The sequence below is a fragment of the Felis catus genome, chromosome A1 (genome assembly GCF_018350175.1).
Source record: "Felis catus isolate Fca126 chromosome A1, F.catus_Fca126_mat1.0, whole genome shotgun sequence".
Classification (NCBI taxonomy): Eukaryota; Metazoa; Chordata; class Mammalia; order Carnivora; family Felidae; genus Felis; species Felis catus.
The window spans coordinates 214739403-214763900 of NC_058368.1; the positions used below are offsets into that span (position 1 = coordinate 214739403).

The following is a 24498-nucleotide window of genomic DNA, read 5'->3' on the forward strand; positions in this document are numbered from 1 at the left end:
GGTCATGATCTTATGGTTTGTGGGTTCGAGCCCTGCATCGGGGGCTCTGTGCTGACAGCTCAGAGCCTGGAGCCTGCTTGGGATTCTGTGTCTCCCTCTCTCCCTGTCTCTGCCCCTCCCCAACTCACACTCTGTCTCTGTCTCTGTCTCTGTCTCTGTCTCTCTCTCTCAAAAATAAATAAAACGTTAGAAGGCACACATTGAAAGAAAAAAGAAAAAGCAATTCTCTTTTTCTTCTAAAAATTACTGCAACCAAGCAAGACAAAGTAGCACCTTAAAAAATTTCTTTAGATTTCTTTTATAAGCTACAATCAAAACTCTGTTGTATTACTTTAAATTTACATGTACTTTTAGATCAAACATAGTATTACCTAAACTCATCACTATGTAGAATTTAGTGATTTTGGAAAGTTTAACGAACCATATCTAGTCTTAAAAGTTGAAAATTTGTTACTATTAAAAACATCTCTTGTTCATAGTAGGAGTGAACTTGTTGAATAAATGTACTTGGTGAATAAGTGAAAAAATTATCCTGAAGAATATACTCCAGGTTCTTTATGCCTTTTCAAAGCCTAGTGTATCCAGTTTAATTGTTGCCTACTTATAAGGCATTGCTCATCAACTTTCTTCTTTGCTTTCTTCTATTATCTTATATTAAAGCTAGCTATAAATTAAAATCAATATAGAACATTTATTTATACTTTTATTTATTTTATTCTAGTTATTTTTGAGGTTAAGTTATATAGGTAAGGTTAAGATATTATTATTAATTTTTAATCCTACACAGTATTTAGTTAGGTGTGTCAATAATAGTTAATGTATTTGGCAAAACTTTTTATCATTACCATTGTACTTGAATTGTCTTTTTTCATTTTCCCTCAAACTTAATCAAGAGAGAGATTTTCAGTTACACAAAAAAGGTGTGGGCTAAAACATAATTACATTGAAAGATACTATACAGGATCATGTCAGTTATATATGCCAAATGGCTGAAAATATCAATAGGTTGTTGTATGATTATTTGGCAAGTAAGTAATAAAAGAATTCCCAGCAGGAAATGTGGTTACGTATAGCAGTGCTATATATCTATTTATATTGTTTCCTAAGGCAATTATTGGTCTTATTTGATGTCTGCAAAATTGTAGAGCATTTATATGTTTATTCATTTGTGTAGCCATGGATCTTAAGTGGGGATTGCAAGGTTATGTTAAAGGTTCTGCGAATGCTGCCGAAGTATATGCTCATTAAGGGTGTAAATGTATCTGTGCAGTTAATTGCGTAGAAAGCTGGGCTTTTATCATGTGTTCATTGATTACTAACAAAGTTAGATCGAGATTATTGTCAATTTCTGTATCATCTAAAGTCTCCATAATTACAATTCAGGTTTTATATATCCTGTGATTAATATTTTGGCTTAAAAACAACCATCTTGATTCCGACTTTTACATTCATATCAATCAACAAACATCTTGGGTGATTATAATGGGTTGTTCACTAGGTAGTGCCATGCTTTAAGAAATCACAGTTTAAAGAAGGAGGACAAGAAGATAAACATTGAGCCAATAAATAATAAAACAATAGAAAATCACCACAATCAAGTGCTAAATTGTGTGGCAAAAGTTACAGATATTATGAGAGTTCAGAAAAGTGATGTCTCCATAAATGTGCATAAGCTGAGAAGGGCTTCAGTTTCTCAAAATGAGGAAACTGAAATAAGGAGAGAAGCTTAGAATGAATTCTATGTTTCCCAGCCTTGGAAAGCTACCTTTTATTTAAAGATTTCGTTTCAGGTTTTAAAGCCCAGCATTGAATTTCATATTGGAATATACAATATTTTTAGGAATCTCAATCAATATACTATAAGTTGAAAATGCCAAGAAAATAAGTATTCTATTATTATTTAAACTGTTCATACAATGTTTTTTGGAGGGTTTTTATTGCCTTGCTTTCCTATAAGCATCAGAACAATTGGGTCATCTCTGTTAAAGTATTAAGTACTGTTTGGCTCAATGGCCAAGAATGTTTATCAGGGCCTAAACCTTTGACTTCATTTGTAAGAAGATGTCTTAATGTTTTACTAATTGTTTTTCTTTTTCTTTTTTATGAAATTTATTGTCAATTTGCTTTCCATACAACACCCAGTGCTCATACCAACAGGTACCCTCCTCAATGTCAATCACCCACTTTCCCCTCCCTCCCACCCCCCATCAACCCTCAGTTTATTCTTAGTTTTTAAGAGTCTCTTATGGTTTGGCTCACTCCCTAACGTTTGTTTTCCTTCCCCTCCCCCATGGTCTTCTGTTAAGTTTCTCAGGATCCACATAAGAGTGAAACCATATGGTATCTGTCTTTCTCTGAATGACTTATTTCTCTTAGCATAACACTCTCCAGTCCCATCCACGTTGCTACAAAAGGCCATATTTCATTCTTTCTCATTGCCAAGTAGTATTCCATTGTGTATATAAACCACAATTTCTTTATCCATTCATCAATTGATGGACATTTAAGCTCCTTCCATAATTTGGCTATTGTTGAAAGTGCTGCTATAAACATTGGGGTACAAGTGCCCCTATGCATCAGTACTCCTGTATCCCTTGGGTAAATTCCTAGCAGCGCTATTGCTGGGTCATAGGGTAGATCTATTTTTAATTTTTTGAGGAATCTCCACGCTGTTTTCCAGAGAGGATGTACCAGTTTGCATTCCCACCAACAGTGCAAGAGGATTCCCATTTCTCCACATCCTCTCCAGCCTCTATAGTCTCCTGTTTTGTTTATTTTAGCCACTCTGACTGGCATGAGGTGATATCTCAGTGTGAATTGATTTGTACCTCCCTGATGAGGAGTGACGTTGAGCATCTTTTCATGTGCCCGTTGGCCATCTGGATGTCTTCTTTAGAGAAATGCCTATTCATGTTTTTTGCCCATTTCTTCACTGGATTACTTGTTTTTCGGTTGTGGAGTTTGGTGAGTTCTTTATAGATTTTGGATACTAGCCCTTTGTCTGATATGTCATTTGCAAATATGTTTTCCCATTCCGTTGGTTGCCTTTTAGTTTTGTTGATTGTTTCCTTTGCTGTGCAGAAGCTTTTTATCTTGATGAGGTCCCAATAGTTCATTTTTGCTTTAAATTACCTTGCCTTTGGGGATGTGTCAAGTAAGAAATTGCTGCAGCTGAGGTCAGAGAGGTCTTTTCCTGCTTTCTCCTCTAGGGTTTTGATGGTTTCCTGTTTCACATTTAAGTCCTTTATCCATTTTGAGTTAATTTTTGTGAATGGTGTAAGAAAGGGGTCTAGTTTCAATCTTCTGCGTGTTGCTGTCCAGTTCTCCCAGCACCATTTGTTAAAGAGACTGTCTTTTTTCCATTGGGAATTCTTTCCTTCTTTGTCAAAGATTAGTTGGCCATACTTTTGCGGGTCCAATTCTGGAGTCTCTATTCTATTCCATTGGTCTATGTGTCTGTTTTTGTGCCAATACCATGCTGTCTTGATGATTACACCTTTGTAATAGAGGCTAAAGTCTGGGATTGTGATGCCTCCCGCTTTGGTCTTCTTCTTTAATATTACTTTGGCTATTCGGGGTCTTTTGTGGTTCCATGCAAATTTTAGGATTGCTTGTTCTAGCTTCGAGAAGAATGCTGGTGCAATTTTGATTGGGATTGCATTGAATGTGTAGATTGCTTTTGGTAGTATTGACATTTTAACAATATTTATTCTTCCAATCCATGAGCACGGAATGTTTTTCCATTTCTTTGTATCTTCTTCAATTTCCTTCATAAGCTTTCTATAGTTTTCAGCATACAGATCTTGTACATCTTTGGTTAGGTTTATTCCTAGGTATTTTATGCTTCTTGGTGCAATTGTGAATGGGATCAGTTTCTTTATTTGTCTTTCTGCTGCTCCATTATGAGTGTATAAGAATGCAACTGATTTCTGTACATTGATTTTGTATCCTGCAACAACTTTACTGAATTCATGTATCAGTTCTAGCAGACTTTTAGTGGAGTCTGTTGGGTTTTCCATGTATAATATCATGTCCTCTGCAAAAAGTAAAAGCTTGACTTCATCTTTGCCAATTTTGAAGCCTTTGATTTCCTTTTATTGTGTGCTGATGCTAGAACTTCCAAAACTATGTTAAACAACAGCGGTGAGAGTGAACATCCCTGACGTGTTCCTGATCTCAGGGGGAGAGCTCTCAGTTTTTCCCCATTGAGGATGATATTAGCTGTGGGCTTTTCATAAATGGCTTTTATGATGTTTCAGTATGTTCCTTCTAGCCCGACTTTCTCAAAGGTTTTTATTAAGAAAGAATGTTTTTTTCAAATGCTTTTTCTGCATTGATTGACAGGATATGGTTCTTATCTTTTCTTTTATTAATGTGATGTATCACATTGATTTGCGAATGTTGAACCAGCCCTGAATCCCAGGAATGAATCCCACTTGATCATGGTGAATAATTCTTTTTATATGCTATTGAATTCGATTTGCTAGTATCTTTTTTTTTTTCAACGTTTATTTATTTTTGAGACAGAGAAAGACAGAGCATGAACGGGGGAGGGGCAGAGAGAGAGGGAGACACAGAATCGGAAACAGGCTCCAGGCTCCGAGCCATCAGCCCAGAGCCTGACGCGGGGCTCGAACTCCCAGACCGCGAGATCGTGACCTGGCTGAAGTCAGACGCTTAACTGACTGCGCCACCAGGCACCCCATCGATTTGCTAGTATCTTATTGAGAATTTTTGCATCCATATTCATCAGGGATATTGGCCTGTAGTTCTCTTTTTTTACTGGGTCTCTGTCTGGTTTAGGAATCAAAGTAATGCTGGCTTCATAGAATAAGTCTGGAAGTTTTCCTTCCCTTTCTACTTTTTGGAATAGCTTGAGAAGGATAGGTATTATCTCTGCTTTAAATGTCTGGTAGAATTCCCCTGGGAAGCCATCTGGTCCTGGACTCTTATTTGTTGGGAGATTTTTGATGACTGATTCAATTTCTTCGCTGGTTATGGGTCTGTTCAAGTTTTCTATTTCTTCCTGTTTGAGTTTTGGAAGTATGTGGGTGCTTAGGAATATGTCTGTTTCTTCCAGGTTGTCCAGTTTGTTGGCATATAATTTTTCATAGTACTCCCTGATAATTGCTTGTATTTCTGAGGGATTGGTTTTAATAATTCCATTTTCATTCATGATTTTATCTATTTGGGTCATCTCCCTTTTCTGTTTGAGAAACCTGGCTAGAGGTTTATCAATTTTGTTTATTTTTTCAAAAAACCAACTCTTGGTTTAATTGATCTACTCTACAGGTTTTTAGATTCTATATTTATTTCTGCTCTGATCTTTATTATTTCTCTTCTTCTGCCGGGTTTGGGGTGTCTTTGTTGTTCTTCTATTTCCTTTAGGTGTGCTGTTAGATTTTGTATTTGGGATTTTTCTTGTTTCTTGAGATAGGCCTGGATTGCAATGTATTTTCCTCTCAGAACTGCCTTTGCTGCATCCCAAAGCATTTGGATTGTTGTATTTTCATTTTCATTTGTTTCCATATATTTTTGAATGTCTTCTCTAACTGCCTTGTTGACCCGTTCATTCTTTAGTAGGTTGTTCTTTAACCTCCATGCTTTTGGAGGTTTTCCAGACTTTTTCCTGTGGTTGATTTCAAACTTCATAGCATTGTAGTCTGAAAGTGTGCATGGTATGATCTCAATTCTTGTATACTTATGAAGGTCTGTTTTGTGACCCAGTATGTGATCTATCTTGGAGAATGTTCCATGTGCACTTGAGAAGAAAGTATATTCTGTTGCTTTGGGATGCAGAGTTCTAAATATATCTGTCAAGTCCATCTGATCCAATGTATCATTCAGGGCCCTTGTTTCTTTATTTATCCTGTGTCTAGATCATCTATCTATTGTTGTAAGTGGGGTATTAAAGCCCCTGCAATTACCACATTTTTATCAATAAGGTTGCTTATGTTTGTGATTAATTATTTTATACATTTGGGGGCTCTCGTATTCGGCACACAATTTATAATTGTTAGCTCTTCCTGATGGATAGACCCTGTAATTATTATATAATGCCCTTCTTCATCTCTTGTTACAGCCTTTAATTTAAAGTCTAGTTTGTCTCGTATAAGTATGACTGTTCCAGCTTTCTTTTGACTTCCAGTAGCATGATAGGTAGTTCTCCATCCCCTCACTTTCAGTATGAAGGTGTCCTCATGTCTAAAATAAGTCTCTTTTAGACAGCAAATAGATGGGTCTTTTTTTTTTTTATCCATTCTGATACCCTGTCTTTTGATTGGAGCATTTAGTCCATTTACATTCAGAGTTATTATTGAAAGATATGGGTTTAGAGTCATTGTGATGTCTGTAGGTTTCATGCTTGTAGTGATGTGTCTGGTAGTTTGTGGTCCTTGCAACATTTCAGTCACAGAATCCCCCTTAGGATCTCTTGTAGGGCTGGTTTAGTGGTGATGAATTCCTTCAGTTTTTGTTTGTTTAGGAAAACCTTTATCTCTCCTATTCTGAATGATAGACTTGTTGGATAAAGGATTCTTGGCTGCGTATTTTTTCTGCTCATCACATTGAAGATTTCCTGCCATTCCTTTCTGGCCTGCCAAGTTTCCGTAGATAGGTCTGCCACTACTCTTATATGTCTTTCTTTGTAAGTTAGAGCCTATTTATCCCTAGCTGCTTTCAGAATTTTCTCTTTATCCTTGTATTTTCCCAGTTTCACTATGATATGTCATGCAGAAGATTGATTCAAGTTATGTCTGAAGAGAGTTCTCTGTGCCTCTTGGATTTCAATGCCTTTTTCCTTCCCCAGATCAGGGACGTTCTCAGCTATGATTTGTTCAAGTATACTTTCAGCCCCTTTCTCCCTCTCTTCTTTTTCTGGAATTCCTATAATATGGATACTGTTCCGTTTGATTGCATCACTTAGTTCTCTAATTCTCCCCTCATACTCCTGGATTTTTTTATCTTTTTCTCAGTTTCCTCTTTTCCCATAATTTTATCTTCTAATTCACCTATTCTCTCCTCTGCCTCTTCAATCTGTACTATGGCTGCCTCCATTTTATTTTGCATTTTATTTTATTTTATTTATTTTAATTTTATGACTATTATTCTAAATTCTTGTTCTGTTATATTGCTTAAATTGTTGTTAATCAATTCATTAGCTGTCGCTACTTCCTGGAGTTTATTTTGAGGAGAATTTTTCCATTTCATCATTTTGGATAGTCCCTGCGGTGGCTGCCAACTGCAGGGCACTTCTCCTGTGCCCTCTGGAGTAACTCCTGTTGGTGGGCGGGCCGCAGTCAGACCAGATGTCTGCCCCCAGCCCGCTGCTGGGGCCAGGGTCAGACTGGTGTGTACCTTATCTTCCCCTCTCCCAGGGGCAAGACTCACTGTGGAGTGGTGAGGCCCCTGCCTGGGCTACTTGCACACTGCCAGGCCTGTGGTGCTGCTTCGATTGGATCTGGCGTATTAGCTGGGGTGGATCCGCAAGGTGCACAGGGGCGGGAGGGGCAGGGTTAGCCCGCTATGCCCTGTGTGGTTCTCTGTGGGAGGGGCCCTGCAGCACTAGGAGGGAGGCATGCCCATTGAAGGGATGGATCCACAGAAGCACAGTGTTGGGCATTTATTGGGGCAAGCAAGTTCAGTGACGGTAACTGGTTCCCTTTGGAATTTTGGCTGGGGGATGGGAGAGGGAGATGGCGCTGGCCAGTGCCTCTGTTCCCTGCCGAACTGACCTCTGTCTTCCAGGGCTCAGCAACTCTCCCTCCTGGTGTCCTCTCACCCTCCTGCTGTCTGAGTGGAGATGTTGACTTTTAACATTCCAGATGTTAAGTCCCACTAGCTGTCAGAACTCACACAGTCTGGCCCCTCCACTTCTGCAAGCCAGACTCAAGGGCTCTGACTTGCCGGGAAGGCCACCCCTCCACCGCCCTTGCTCCCTCCCGCCAGTCCCTGTAGCATACACTGCCTCTCCGCTCTTCCTACCCTCTTTTGTGGGCCACCTGTCTATGCTTGGCTCCAGAGAGTCCATTCTGCTAGTCTTCTGGTGGTTTTCTTGGTTATTTAGGCAGATGTGGGTGTAATCTAAGCGATCAGAAGGACGAGGTGAGCCCATTGTCCTCCTACGACGCCATCTTTAGCAATCCCCTCTGTTTTACTAATGTTAACTGAAAATTAACTTCATTCATGATGGCTTTCCTTTTTATAAAAATACTTCTGTCAATTGATTCTTTTTGCAGGTCTTTTTTTTTTTTTTAAGATTTTATTTATTTATTTATTTATTTATTTATTTATTTCTTATTTATTTTTAATAAATAAAACTCAAACTCACAGACCGTGAGATCATGACCTGAGCCGAAGTCAGACGCTCAACCGACTGTGCCACCCAGGTACCCCAAAAATAAAGAGGTTTTAAAATGTAGCAGTAGCACAGCAGAAGGCGTGTAGAAGAAGAATGATGGAGGAGAGGAATTGCAGCCGGAATATGGAGTCTGCTTAGCAAAATCCACATGGGCTCCTGATTCAATGGGTAATGGAAGGTAGCAGTGAGAAGATAGGCGAGAAATAGGAGACTAAGGGAGGATACCAACACAAAATAGTTGACTCTCCAAGCACTACATGTGAAAAGAATAGAAGCTAGATATTTACAGGCAAATAATAATAAAAATTCAAATGTGCATATATTAAAAAGATATTTCTGACAAAAAATATAAGCATTGAACTGAAACTAATATTACACTGTATGTTAATTAGCTGGAATTTAAATTAAAAAAAAAAACAAGCAACTATGACATGACACTTTGCCCGTGTGGGTATTTGTGCTATAAATTAAAACCTCTGTATTCCATTTGGGATCAGCTGCCTAACACCTGTCCTGATGCACTTCCTGCCAGTCAACAACGCCCACTCAGACACTGAAATATACCAGCAGCCTTTCTGTTGCCTCATTCTTAAATTTGAATGAATTTTAAAAATCTACAAAATATTTGAAGAAAAAATAAAAGATCAGCATAATCTGGAAACCAGCCCTAGTGCAGACAGAGATAATTAAGAGAACAGAAATAAACTTAAAAAAAAATATCTCATGATCTCAGTGAAATTTGAGATGCTATTTTTTTGGAGAAACACAAATATTAAAAATAATCCATATAAAATGTAGTATAACTAAGTTATTAACTCATTATATGTATGATAATACCAGAAATACAAAATACTAAACAAATTTTTCAAGAAAGGAAATGTAATCATAACACATTGCCTGACAGTACATTAAACAATAATTATAAAGTCACAAGAATGCATATTCTGGCTTACTGAGTTTTCAACATTTAAGACCAACAAAAGAACAAGGAGACATTCTAATTATGATTATGCAGCAGAGTATAAGTTCTGCCGCTGATGTAAAATGATAACAGAAAAGATATATTTCCTAACACCTTAATTTTATCAAGGGTCTACTACAATGGAACATCCAGACAGGGCTATATCAGCATATTATTTAGATATTCAAAAATAGCTATCAGAAAAATGAAAACATGTAAACAGTTAATAGTAATTCTTCAAGTGAGAGTAACAGAGGGTGAGCAGTGGAGAAGGAGGGAAACCATTGGTTTTTGAGCCCATAGGATTTTAAATTATGAGAATGTATTATTTTAATAAGAATAATAAATCAAACTTAGATTAAAATATGGATCATCTCTCAAAAGACTTTGGAAAGATATATAAGAAGTCTTCATATATTTTCCTTTTAGAGGTTGAAATTGTTTAATTCCATCTTTCTAATTTAAAATTTAGGAAGGTTCATACACTGTGAATTTTGAGTACAGATATATTCCCTAACTATTTTTTTGTATCCTCAGCCTCTAGTACATACTTTGTATAGCACAGGTACTCAAATGTTGGTACTTCCCATAGAAACAAGCACTCAAATGTTGGTAATGCATCAGAAAAACATGATTAATTGAGATCACATTAATATTCATTAAAATCTATTTACTAAATTAATAATAAGATAGTTGGAGAAAGATGACTGAAGTGTGTACTGTGTTCTTCTGTGTAAAGTTCTCTCCTTGCAAACAGGCATATGCACCACACACATATTTATTCACACTGAAATATGTATTATGTGTGGATATTGATTTATATATTTTCTTTATGTATTAACATCAGTCATTGATTTTTTTTAATTCAAAAGATAATTGAGCTTTCTATAGAAAATATGTGGAATTTCATGAGCTCTCAATCATGCAAGTTAAAAATGTTATCTGAAGTTTACCTAAATCAATTATTGGCATTGATACCTTACTTTAAGTAGAGACAAATGAATGCATCAGTAATGATTCCAAACAAGAAGTCTTAAACATAGCCTGGGTCTTCTCAGAAAATTTGGTTATTTTTATTTTTTGCATGCTTAATAATGTACACTAATCAGATTTTTTTCAAGCTTTGAAAAGAGTAAACATACGCTTATTCTTTTATTTTGCTCTTTTTCAGGGAATGCTTATCTTAGTCACAATTAACCTGGATCACTGGTTTGTTTCCTTGTGAATCCTGAAGAGGAATTATCATAGTCTTCCTGGACTATTATCTTTGTATTGTCTATTATTAGAGGTCCAGACTTGCCAAATATTAAGCCATCCTTTATTAGGATGGTAAGCAGATTTCCATATGTGAAATGAATCATAGGTACTTCTGTCTTTTAATGAAAATACTGTATTTGCCCAGGATCCCACCAGTAGAACATGTTTTAACATGTGAGATTAGGAAAGAAGCAAGAACATACTGTCAAGATTTAAGGGAAAAATAATTTTCTCACTAAGCCATCAAAACCTAGGAGAGTATTGTTTGATAGAATGTGCATGCAAATAAGGTCACTTGCTCATAACTTTTATTTTTCCTGAGGGCTGCTTGCTTGACTTCTAATTCTGTATCCCTACAAGACTGTGACTTTCTGAGGGGAATTTCTGCCTCTTGTTTCATGGAAAGATTGAGGTAGCAAAATAGTTTGTAATAAGAGAGAATTCAACCTTTGCCCTGAACACAAAATAAACCTTCCGCATACTTTCCAAAGCTCAGCAAAACTTGGATACATTGTTTAGAAGTGTGTGTATAGGTGAAACTCCATAACTTTTAATTCTGTCAGGGTCTGGAGACAATCAATGTGAAAAATGAGCAGAAAACAATTCTAGAAGAAATTTTTAATCTCTCTAGATGTAAGAATGAATACATGAACAGTGTCTGAACTCGTGTTTGGATTAAATAATATTCTTCTGATTTGTTCCATATTTAATAAGAGAGGTAAATAACTCAGAACACAATGCCAACTTTTCCTTTCAACCCCAAGATCCTTTGAGGATATGTGCAAAGTGGTTACATTCTTTTAAATTTCTATTTATTAAACAAACTTAAATTGAAGTACTCACGTCTATTCTTATTAAAAGCTACGAATAGAAAAAAAATGTCCAGGGGTGCCTGAGTGGCTCAGTCAGTTGGGCGTTGGACTTTGGGTCAGATCATGATCCCACGGCTTGTGAGGTTGAGGCCCTTGTCAGGCTCTGTGCTGACAGCTCAGAGCCTGGAGCCTATTATTTCCAATTCTGTGTCTCCCTCTCTCTCTCTGCCCTTCTTCCTTTTAATTGATTTATTGATTTATTGATTTATTGATAACCTTTTAATTGATTTATTTAATTATTTTCATTGTACTCGTTGGAATTTGAAATCTCCATCTTAGTCTTTGTTTCTATTTGTTTCTTGAAATCTACCATCTTAGTCTTTGTTTTCTATTTGTCTCATTTATTATTTAATTCTTATTTCCTCTTTGCCTTCATTCATTTTTTGTCATTTCTGGATCTGTCTGGTATTTTCCCCCTTGATGATTATGGGTCATGTTTGTTTTTTTGTTTTTGTTCATCTGGTATTTTTTATTGGCGTATTGCCATTATGTACTTTATATTGTTGAATGTGCATGGTTTTGTTGTTGTTGTTGTTTTGTTTTGTTTTCCTTTAAAGAGTCTTAGACTTTGTTCTTGCATTTAGTTAGGTTATTTGTAGCAAGTCTGATCCTTTTAACATTTTTTTAAGCTATTAAAAGATGGTCTGTTATAACCTTTACGCTAGGTTAATTTAGCCCCAGAACTAAGGCCTGGCCTTTCTGTCATCTTGCAGTCAACAAGGTTTCTAGTTGAAGCCTTGGCTAGTGAGAATTTAAAGACTCATTGGCTTTTAGAGTAGTCCTGTAAATTATTCAACTTATAGCTCTCCTATAATTGTCCTTTCCTTGAAAGTTGTTCATTGTTCAGCATAATGGGATTTTACTGGAATGTACAGATTGTTACTCAACGAAAGATTCAAGGAGGATCCTGTGAATATTATAGAGGGCTCTCCCTGAAAACTCCTCCTTTGCACTCTTACAGTCCTACAAATTCTGCACATTGAATATTATTGTCTTAAGTGACTATTTAAACATTCTCCTTTTTCTCCATGCCTTTTGTCAATTATCTTCTCTTCATTACCAGCTGCTGTCTTTGTTTTCTAGATTATTGAGAAAACTTGAACAATAAGAAGGTAACTTTGGTAAGCTTTTATGACCACAATTGCCTGTACTTAGGCGTCTGAACACATGTGCATTGTCTTCTGTCTTATTACCTTGAATGAGTGGTCTATGCTATTCACAATGATATATGGCTGCACGTGTGCAGTAGGAGCCATCTACTCTCACTTACTCAAGGACATTGCTCCAGTAACTGTTCCGTCTTTCTCTTGATTCAGCAGTGCCTTTTTTCCCGGCATACCATATCCTACACTTAAAAACAAAGCAACCCATGCCCCTCCCATCAGTCCACAACCATCTCCATCAATTGCTCCCATTTCCCTGCTTCTCTGTATAAGTAAATTCCTCAAAAGGTAATCTGTACTCCTCTTTATTTCCTCCTGTCTCACTTTCCTTTGAATTTAGTCTAATCAAACTTTTGTCTTTACCATTCCATTGAAACAGTTTTTGTCAAGTCACCAGTAACCTCAAAATTGCCACAGCGAATCTAATGCATGTGAGGGTAGCCTAAACCCTGAGCCCACGGTATTCATCAGTTATCAGAATTTGCAGTAATTGATCAGCCTCTTTTTTCTTGATACACTTCCTTCACTTGGCCCCCAAGACAGTTTTCTGTAGGCCTTTACCCTACCTCGCCACCTGCTCCTACTGGGTCTCCTTTGCTGATCTCTCCCCTGCAACTCTTCACCCTTAGAATGATCCACGGCTTATTTCTTGAAGCTCTTCTCTATATTTACTCTCTAAATTGTATCATCCTATTTCATGGCTATGTATTCTATTTACGAGCTGATGGCCCCCAAATTTATATCTCAAAGCCAGACTACTCGCTAAGTTCCAGGCTTATATGAAGCTGACTATCTAAAAGATTTATTTGGATGTATAATAAATATCTCATAATTAACATGTTTGAAATCAAAGTCCTGATGTTGCTTCCAGACCTCCTTCTCTCTTCTTATCACCTCAACATTCAACACTCCCAGCTCCTGAGACCAAGAGCCTGGAAGCAGCCTTGACTTTCCTCTTTTCCTCGCTATGTATCCAGTTCATCTACAAATTCTGATGCTTCTGCCTTCAGAATATACCTCAAGTCTATCTCTTTTCTGCTGCTTGTGCTGCCACTTCTCTGGAAAGGCTATCACAATTTCTTCTACTCCACTGAAATAGAGCCTAACCAGTTTCCATGCCTCTTTGTCTCACTCCTCCTTTGCTGCTACTTTCCACATTACAACCAGAGATGCACCTTCTAAATGAGGCCATCTTTCTGTTGTATCGGTCCAATATCTTTCCTCCGTATTGAGAGTAAAAACCCAATTTAGTGTACGTGTTACCTCTTGTTCTTTTCTCCTGTCACTTCCCTTTGATTGTTCCTTTCTATCCACAAGCTCACCTCCTTGATGTTTACCAAACATACACTCCTGTCAGCACCGAATATTCTCTCTGCTGGCCTTATTAGGCACACAGTAAATACTGACTAATTGAAAGAACTAAAGTAGGTGGAGTATATAACTTGGCTAATAAAGCACCCCAAGTTTAAGGCAGAATAAGGACTAGTAATCTCTTTCTACAGTATTTTTCTCTAGATACCCCAAATTTAAAATTCAAACAATGAATATATTTTCACAGTAGAAACATGTTATATATTCAGACAGACATGGGTTTTATATTTTGACTTTCTGATTAATTCTGCCTTACAACCTATTTATTCTCAAATCCTATCTGTATAGTTTTAGTATTTTTGAAAAAATGTCTTATGTGATCATGGATGCTACTAAAGATCTTTCCATAGATTCCTCTTGATTGTAGGGAGAAATTTAAATTGTCCTAGTTTCTTATTAAAATAAGAAACAATAAAACAATCTGGCTGTCTAAAGTTTTACTCAGAAAAATACGCTAAAGGGAAGTATATGTAGATGATTTACAACATAGGATTAAATTCTAAAGAAACATATTCAACATGACTAGCATAATTTTGGCACATAAGCAAGGTGATGTTTTATTCTTTAACTTCTATAAAGAGTTAGCAATGAATTTCTGTTCATTTGGATGGTACCACAATTATATCATTGAGCAGTTCTTCCTAATTCCATATCACCAGCTGAAAAGAACAAATTGTATTTCAGTGAGAAAGAAATAGCTACACCCTTCCTCAATTCTGCCATAATTCAATTTCCTCTGCTGGCTGCTCTAGTCCACTCCTGACTGATGGTAGGCAGCAACATATGGCGACATTGAGAGAATTTATAAAATAACTCTGCTAATGGTAACAAACAAATAAACAATCAGGAAGACCCAACAGTCAGGGAGAATTAATAAAGCTGGCAAATGCTTGGTTAGTAGAGCTTCTCACAGGGAACAAAGCCAAGTGTCTGCACATATCTTGGTTGAGCTTTCTCTCATCAGGCAGAGCATATTAATTTCCAGGGCTGCACTCAATTTAATATAGTTGGAAATATAAGCACTTATTACTAAGGCCTCCATATTTCTTTTGCTCTGAGTGATTTCCCAAAATTGAACTCCCAAAAACCAAATACATAAACTATGATACTCTTAGCAGAATGCAAAATCTAATTATTTCGTATTGCAATGCAACAAACAACTAACAATAACAAAAAATGGACAATCCTTGCCCAAGCATTTTGAGGTTGAATGACTAGAATGTGCCTTCTATGTCTTATTAACAGTAAGTCATTTTAGACTTCTAATGGTTCTATTATACAGTAAAAATAAGTGTATGCTTTGAAAATTAATTTGCTTATACCAAACTAGTTTCTACGTTCCTCTCTCTGTCTTTTTAGTGACAAGTACTCCTTTAAGTTTTTTTTTCAATTTCTGTTATCATAATACTTAGGAAAAAGATTAAAATTTTCCTAATCAAAAAATACAAGAAAACAAAGGAAAATATTATTTTAGAAGAATAGATTTTCCTTCTTTGGTTATGTGCCTTCACTTTTAACTTTGTCTACTTCTTCTAGACTTTACAGGTTAAGAAAATGTCTTATCTTTTTGTCTCAAACTAGAATTTTCAGCTCAAACACACCATATAGATCTATTTCCTTTTCCAAATTGTGATGCTTATTCTCATGTGGTTCTTTGCAATGTGGAGTTGTTTGTTCTGGGTTTCTAGGTTTTTAATGTAGTTTGAGTCTATTTAAAATTATCAAAGTTTCAGATTTTATACTTCAATGAATATCTTCATGTTTTTTCTTTGTAAGATATGAACTTACTTCCTCCTTCTATGATGAGGGAAAGGATTATCAATTGTTCTCAAACTTAAGTTCAGATGCTAATCACCAAGGGGAATTTATTTTTTTAATTTTTAATTTTTACTTATTTATTTTTTACCAAGGGGAATTTAAAACAACAGCAATAACAACATCAGCAGCAAAACAAACTAAAATTGAACTCTAGATAAATAGTAGTAGACTTCAGACAAGTGAAAATTGTAATCTTTGAGACTGACGTCCAGGTAGCAGCATTTATTTTGAAGTTTATAGGTGACTCAAGGGTTAAAGCACAGCGAGGGTTAAAACCACTGAGTGGGAGGTTGTGTGATGTTACAGCCTAAGCTTACCATCCCTTTGTGTGTCACCTATGAGGTGACAGAGTTTGGGGCTTCTCAAACTTCAAGCTTCTCACAGTACAAGTTGTGAGAAACCCAAAGCTTCCTAGCTTCCAGCTTGGATTTCCTCATTAGTTTTTCCCCATTTCCTTCCAGCTGGGGAGGAGTGTGTTAAGGCAAACCAAATAAATTCACCAACATTCAAAGGGATCGCTGGATGAATGTTCCAAAGTTTTAGTCTTAGCACATCTGGAGCTTTGAGCTGAATGATTTGAATCTTGGAAGGAATTTAATCCTGGGTAGCATTCCACTTCAATTATCTCTCTTATGTATTATACTTCAGGCTCCTCTGTTCAACAACAATCTCCTCTAGTCTTATCGTATATTGACTTGTCTTTCATTATCAGCAGGATAAACTATAAGGGCAAGAGTTTTGAGGAAAGAAAGACCTGTTTGTGATTTCTTTTTTTCCCCCTGAAATGTGCTTTCTAGCTTTGTAGAAGAGGTAGCAGTACCTTTTCCTGGGATCGCTTCAAGGACAACACAAAGCCATGCATGTGAGATGCCTGGTATAGAGTTTGATATGTAAAAATGACTATCCTTTCTAATCTGCTGCACACTCATGCATCCCCAAGAATATAGGCCCTTTTGTAAGCTGACTTCCCCATCCTGAACCTTTTTTGTCTCCACCCCCCAACCCCCACCATAGACTCTTCATAATCCTGGCTGCCACTAAAATCAGATTCTTCTCTAAAATCGCAGTTTCCCTGTGGTCTTCCTAAGTGGCGATGCTCAAGTTCCCATATCCCCTCTATTATTTTCATATTACATCTCCTTGAATAAATATGTAAGCATATTAGAAAATTTATGATACTTCAAAACAATGCAATTGAAATTACTAAATGTATTTGGATCACTAACTCTTTTTCTAGGCACGTGTTCTGTGCCCAGAGGTGATGCTTGCAATCTAGAAGTTGGCCCAAGGACTAAAGCACTGTAAATGGTCAGCACTCAGATACAGCTGGTGGTTGCAGTGTTACTGATTATATTCTGCCTAAAACCTAAATATGCTTTTGTCCATGCCTAGATTTAAGTGGATTTCCTAACCAGCCAGAAAGACCCTTACTGATGCTATGGATTTATGTACTAATAGGATTTACCACTTGCCCCAAATTAAAAACAAAACAAAACAAAACAAAACAAAACAAAATAAAAAACTGATTCATTCTCAGATCATTAAAGCTGTTACGGGTTGAGATAGCATGTTCTACTTCATGGTATATCCCGTGCAGAAAGGTGGGCCAAAGGACAGCTGAGGGTGCCCAGGGCGAATCTCTCTAGGAAGTAATTCTGCAATGAAGAGAAAAGCTGACTGTACCCTGAGTCGGAAACCTTACAATTAGGTCTGGTATGTCCATTACCTGGCTATGATGACTCAAATCTGTTTGTTAACTCTGAAGGCCAGACAGTTCTCATCTGTAAGCATTCATGTAATGTGTGCCTTGTGCCCTAAATTCCATTAAACACTAGAAAGTATAGCTATAAAGTTTAAGGGGTTTATGATTTAACTGGAGGGAGACCTTCAGACATGACAAAGGACAAAATAAAATGGTATACTTTCATTCTACTTATTTGCTTATAAACTAAGTATTATTGAAAAAGCACAAAGAGAGCAACATCGTTGTTAGCAGCTGTCGTCAGTGACGACCCACATACCACTACAAAAGATTGTTGGGAGAATTAAGTTGAACAAAGGGTTGCTATGGATTTTAAAGTGTAGATGTTCAAAATGAAGTGTAAGATATCTTTGTAAACATAGTTATATGATTAAATGCTGTTTTTCGATGAAACCAGAAATCTATTGCTGAGATTTTTATGTTAGAGCCACAGTTATTTCCTTTGAATTGAAAACATATAAGAGTAAATTCACCAATGAATCAGTGTGCCTTTTGTTCTCTGAAATAATCACCTAGAAAGCAGGTGGCCTTTATGGGGCTTTATGGTTTCTTCCAGTGTTATGTGATGTGCTGTCATCGTTCACTGTCTATTGCCACAAATCCATTCAGATTTAGTTTCTTTGGTATAAAATTTTTTATCTTTTCCATTAAACAGCAAAGGTCATTTGACAACAAAATTTTGGACAATGCCCAAATATAATTCCAGGCAAATTACCAACATTATGGGCGAGGCACTGAGGGTCTGCAGATCCTTCATAAATGGTCAAAGTCAGATCTGTGATGGAATTGATTAATAGTTTGCATTTGCATAGGATCTTCAAGGCTGTAAATGCACAGAGTTTGCAAACTTTGCCTGTCATGAAGGTGAAGAACAGACCCGAAACATAACAACCATATGCTGGCACATAGGGATTTGTTAGACTGAAGTGTTACATTTAATTGAAAATATAAGAGAATGTTAAGTAAGAAGAGTGCAATTATGTGAACTGGAATAGTGCCAGGCCTCTTTTTCTGTCCTGGGGGCATTATGGACTCCCGAGAAGTGGCCAGATTGTCAGTGCTGAGGCTTACGTGTGAAGGACACCACGGGAGCAACTAGTCACAGGGGACAGTTATAAAGCGAGAGTGGGGATTTTATTTCTTACAGTGAGATGGCCCTCATCTAGATGACAATACAATCCATAGGGTGGAGTGACCTAGAGAAAAGATCCCTGTGTGAGCACTCTTTCCATTGTATTCTTTCATTCGAAATCTCAGAACTGACTATGAAATTTGGCTTAAATTTTACAAACTGAAGTATTGCCCAAATAAAAATAATATAATGTGGGATTAAGGAGAGAATTCTGGAGTACTAACCACTTCCAATGAACTATACATATTTCCAACTAGCTGCATATATTTTAGAGGCGAATTACTCAGGAGACAGGACAGATAAGTTCACTTTATATTTTGGAGCTGAAGAAAATACATATGAAAGAATAAAGAAAAAGGGTACGGCTATAAAGAAATACTTCATGTAGACCATGATCCCAAAGGCAGCTTTACTGTTAATATTTTCATAGCATTTTTCCATTTTAACTTTAACATTTATTTTTACATACTAATGTTTCCTTTCTCAGCTCTTTGATATGGCAGCTTGACATGAGTGTACATGTACTGCTGAAAATGATGGCACTGATATAGTTTTATATTTTATTTCCATTCCAATCATAAAGAAGCAGTGGAAACAAGAAATGAACTGACTGGCCAGTGGCAGTGCTATGTCGAGAACCTTAGGCTTGGATGAGAACCCTAGGGTCGGACTAGGGTACCTTTTTTCCTGCACATTCCTTTTCAAATGTTGTTGTGTTGAGAGCTCCTGTCTCCTTTGAGAATTCTTTACATTCTCAGGTGTACCTTCAAGACACAGCTTCTCATCTCCCAACTTTTTATCTTTATGCTAGAGCACTGATTGGAGTCCTTCATGAATACTCTTCTTATTTCTTGCTTATGCCTTATTGCTGTTGCAGCCCTAACCCGCATTTTGACTTTATTCTGAGATAAGGTGTTTAGGAAGTAAATAAGGTTAAATAAAATCATAAGGTGGGGTCCCAATTCCATAGGACAGTAGAGTACTCAGAGGAAAAATCATTTGGAGATCAAGAGGCCATCTGCAAGCCCGGAAGAGAGCTCTTACCAGAAGGTGATCCCTTGCCAGAATATTGATCTTGGACTTTCCATCCTCCAGAATTATGAAAAAGTAAATGTCTGTTGTGGAAGCCACAGTCTGTGGTGTTTTGTTATGGTGGTTCGAGCAGACTAGGACACTTGTGTCACACACATTTTCCTTCCCCACCTTATCCTCAACCCCAACTGTGCCTATTTCCAAAACCAGAGATTGCGTTATCCTGGAAAATTGCTAATTAGAAGCAAAAATCCCAATCAAGATGCGAACTCTTAGAGGCAGAATTTTCACCACAGTGTTTACTTCTTGGTCGAACTTATATGACCTAAAAAACTTAGCATTTTTCTGCGTATTGGGTCATAGGATTTCAGTGTTGGGAAAGAAATAGAATGCAGGTGGGTTCTAGAAACTGCAAGAAATCTAAGAAGGGCGTAGTCCATACTGTGACAGAAATCGTGTGTGGTGCTTTGCATTATCCACCCCCACCTGTTGCTGGGACTTGCTACGGGAAGTATATCTCCTACTTCCCTGTCCCCTGGTCACATTGACCTTTGTCCTTCACTTGTTTGATCAGTGAAACATGAGCAGAAGTAACAGTGTGCAGTTTTCGCAGAAACTTTAATAGCCACTACTGGTTTTTCCAGTTTTCTTGTTCCTTTCTCTATGACAAGAGAATGTTATGTCCTGAGTAGGGTTGTTTTTCAGACTGGATCCTGAAGTGAGAGGCTGTATATAAAAGAACCACAACTAACCCATCGCTACTGACGTGTGCTGGAAGCCACTGAGACTTAGGACTTTGCTACCACAGCCTCGCTTACCAAAAGATAACTGATATTGTGTATTATGAAGTGTCTGGACAGCTAGATCAGATCATGGAGGGTCTTGCAAACTAATATTTAGATTTGATTTGACTGGCAAGAGAAAAAGCCCAGAAACGTTTTAAGGAGGGAAGTATGAGTTTTATTTTACTTTTCTTTAGTTTACTTGCTCATTTTTGTTGAGTTATATTGAAGGTACAAAGGTAGATGACTCAAAAAATTAAATAGTACTAAAAGCCTTATAATGAAAAAGAGTGGTACCCTTTCCAGAATGTAGGTCCGATTTCCCAGTGGCAAAGAAGTTTAATGATTTATTTTGCACATCACATCATATATCCTCCATATTTCTAAATTGTTTGTTCGTAATGCCTTCTTTATTCATACATTTTAAATATTATTATGACTTAGATAGATGTGGCAGTTATGTTTTTTAAATGGCTGAAAAATCTTTGACATTCTTCCCATTGAAAATTGGGGTCTATGTTTCCTCAGGAAATCTGGATAAACTCACACCTTGCTTGTAAAGAACAGAAGGTGCATGACTTCGGAGGCTAGGTATGGCCACATGAAGGTGAGTCTCAGATCTCTTGCTGTGGGGAGTGGAACTGAAAGCCGGGCTCAGCCTCTGCTGGATGCACCTCAGTGTTCTCCCTGAGATGATGCTTCCCATTTGCTTCTCTCAGCCAGTGACTGAATGCAGTAGGGATAGTATTGACGGGCTGCTTCCTGTCAGAGGTGGGGCTCCTTTGATAGGCAATTTTGGCTGAAAGACTTCCCATCAGCTTGCTCTAAAGCTTCTTCAAATTGTCCTGCAGTCAGAGATTCTGCCTATCTGCCTTCCTTCTTTCCCTCCTTGATAGAAGTCAGACCTGCATTGCCATCTGAAACTCACTGTGTCATTGGCTTCCTCCACGCCCCACCCCCACCCCCACCACAGGTATTATCATCCAATAAATAAATGTCTTGCACATCTAATCCTCATCTTGATGTCTTGATGTAAAAGCTGCAAACTAACCACTGGGTCAGAAAAGGCAGTGTGGCTTTCTCCTTGTGTACAGGGCCCCTCTTTTGGAGCTCTGATCCACCATGTGTGAAGTGTGGCTATTCTCACACTGCTATGCTGGGTAGCAGAAAATGTAAAACATGGAGAGACAATGTGAAGGTGCTTCATTGACTGCCCCAAGTGAAGGCTTAGCTGACATGTGGTTCAATCACTAGACGTGTGTGAGAAGATGCGGCTACATGATTCCAACTCCTGGCCGTTGAGTTACCCCCAGCTGCTCAGTCTCTCTGAGACTCTAGTCATTGTACATTAAAGGGGAGCCATTTCTTTCCTTTCTTTTTTTTTTTTTTTTTTTTTTTTTTTTAAATTTTTTTTTCAACGTTTATTTATTTTTCAGACAGAGAGAGACAGAGCACGAACGGGGGAGGGGCAGAGAGAGAGGGAGACACAGAATCGGAAACAGGCTCCAGGCTCTGAGCCATCAGCCCAGAGCCCGACGCGGGGCTCAAACTCACGGACCGCGAGATCGTGACCTGGCTGAAGTCAGACGCTTAACCGACTGCGCCACCCAGGCGCCCCACCTTTCTTTTTTTTTTAAAAGTTTTAATGTTTATTTACTTTGAGAGAGAGAACGAGGAGGGGAGGGGCAGAGAGAGAGGGAGACAGAGAATCCCAAGCAGGCTCTGCATTGTCAGCGCAGAGTCCCATGCAGGGCTTAAACTCACGAACCATGAGATCATGAGCTGAGCTTAAATCGAGAGTCAGACGCTTAACTGACTGAGCCACCCAGGTGCCCAAGAGGAGCCATTTCTGCTACGCCATGCTGAAATTCTTGACACGTAGAATCAGAATCAGAATAAAATTATTTTTTAAGCCACTAATTTGTGATTGGTATTTGTGCGTTGTAAATTTAGCGAAGTTTACCTAGGGGAGAGGATGTGTCCTTGTGCCAAATTTTGCACTTGTATCTTCGAGGTACTCCAGGGGCATGTATATGGGGATATTTCTTTTTTTTTTCTTTTTTTCTTTAATTGATTTTATTTTCTACATAAAAAGTTCAGTAAAAATTGGGTAATGTAAAATGATTTTAAGCAGTAAATCAATCTTATCAACATTGCACAAGGCTGGCAGAAACCACAAGGCGGCCTGCTTTGGAATATTTACATGATAACAAATTAAAGTAGGAGAACTTAAACCTTCATTACAAAGTCGTCCTGTGATCTAGCACATAGAGGCTAAAAGCAAAATGAAAAACAAACAGAACCAGGAAAAAATAAACCAATTATTTTCAATATATTCATACACACATTAAAATATAATACAGATCATCTGGGTGAGGAGTTGTGAGTGGGGATGCACATGGTCTGTGTGCTGACAGCACCTCCAAGGAGGAGACCCAGATTTGGGAGTGGGGCTGGGCCTGGCCAGGATCTTAGCAGGGTCGTTCCCTAAGGCCTTGCCTGCGATGGCCTCCAACACCCCAACAGCTCATGACTGGAGATGGCTCATTTTTGTGGCTTTCAATTGAAATCTGCAGGTCTGTTTCCCAGGGCTATGTCACAGTAGCACAGCCCTGACCAGAGGGGTGGGACAGCGGGCCTGCAGGGTTTCTTCTCCAGAGACTCTCCTACCTGCTCGCCTGTCCTCCCACCCCGGTCCCACAAGTCACTAATTCAGTGTCTTCTTTGGGTTTGTAAACACCCCCAGTCTTATGACGTACTTCTTAAGTACTCTTTGGTTTTATGTTTCACGTTCTCATTGTTCTCCAGGTCCCTAGGGTTCTTATGGTACTTAGCACTTTATTCATAATGCTGTGGGTCAGCTTGTGAGCTAGGTGTTTGAAGTCTTCAGTTGTGGTAATTCTTCCCACTTTGCATTCAGGTTTCCAGTAAGAGTTCAAGTACTGGACCATGAACTGGGGCATCTCTTTTCTGAATACTTCTTGGCTTTTCTTAGCCAGCTCACTGGAGGTGTCTGCTTCTGCAGTCTTAGGCTTTTCTGAGGTCTTCATGGGGTTTTCATCATATGTTGAGGTTCCTAGGTCCATCTCAGCTTCAGGCTCAAGCCTGGCATCATCTCTTGGGCTTTCCCAAGTAGGAGGATCCCACTGAGTTTGCCTTGTGATCACATGGTAGTATAAATCTTCCCTTCTGGATCTTGGGATGTCTTCCAGTTGGGAGGCCTTACAGTTTGTTTGGGAGGAGAGGGAGTTGGCAGATCCAGGACATAATTTGTCATTACCATTTCAGGTGGCTGTAAAGGCCGAGCCTGCCTTGTTGAAACTATTGTAGTCTTGCTGCGGGTGGCTATCCCACTACCCTTTGTGGGTGAGCTGTGAAAATTTGTTGTCCCTGGATGCACTGAAGAGTTGGCTGGGCATAACTCTGTAAGACCAGTGGATTTATCTATGAATAGGGTGATGTCATGCCATAGACAGTTGGACAAGTCTGTCCTTGGTAATATATGGTTGCTTGAGACCGTAGGAGAGTACTGTTGCTGGACACTGACAGACTGTTGGTTTGAATCTCAAACACCATAATTCTGTGCCTGCACTGGGCCTGGGGCTGGCACTGGCAAGACGGTGATGCCGGAATCTTGGGGAACCACCATCACTTTGCATCACACACTGTGAACCAGAAACTTCCCATGGGCTGCCATGTGTGGCACACTGGCACAGGTGGAGGGACAGTGAGGGCTTCTATACAATGTTCCACCAAGGGCTGAGAATGATCGTAAGGAGCAGGAGAACACACAGGGTCCATACTAGGGGTGGGGAGGAGGACCCTTCCAGCATTAGGGTTGCTGGGATCCACATAGGTCTGCATGGATAACCTGATGGGTAGCCAGCAAAGGGGTGATGAGGAGCTTTGTAGCCAAAAGATTCATAAGGCAGTGGAGATGTCATTCCCAGGTTCTACACCTGCTGCTGTTGTTTCTGAGCTTCCCACTG

The 24498-nt window shown here is 38.3% G+C and overlaps 1 pseudogene; it reads right to left on the bottom strand.

The window, feature by feature from the left end:
* LOC101082214 overlaps window positions 1-23786 on the bottom strand; it is a 50311-nt pseudogene extending 26525 nt beyond the window's left edge.
* Between the last annotated feature and the right edge of the window lie 712 nt (window positions 23787-24498).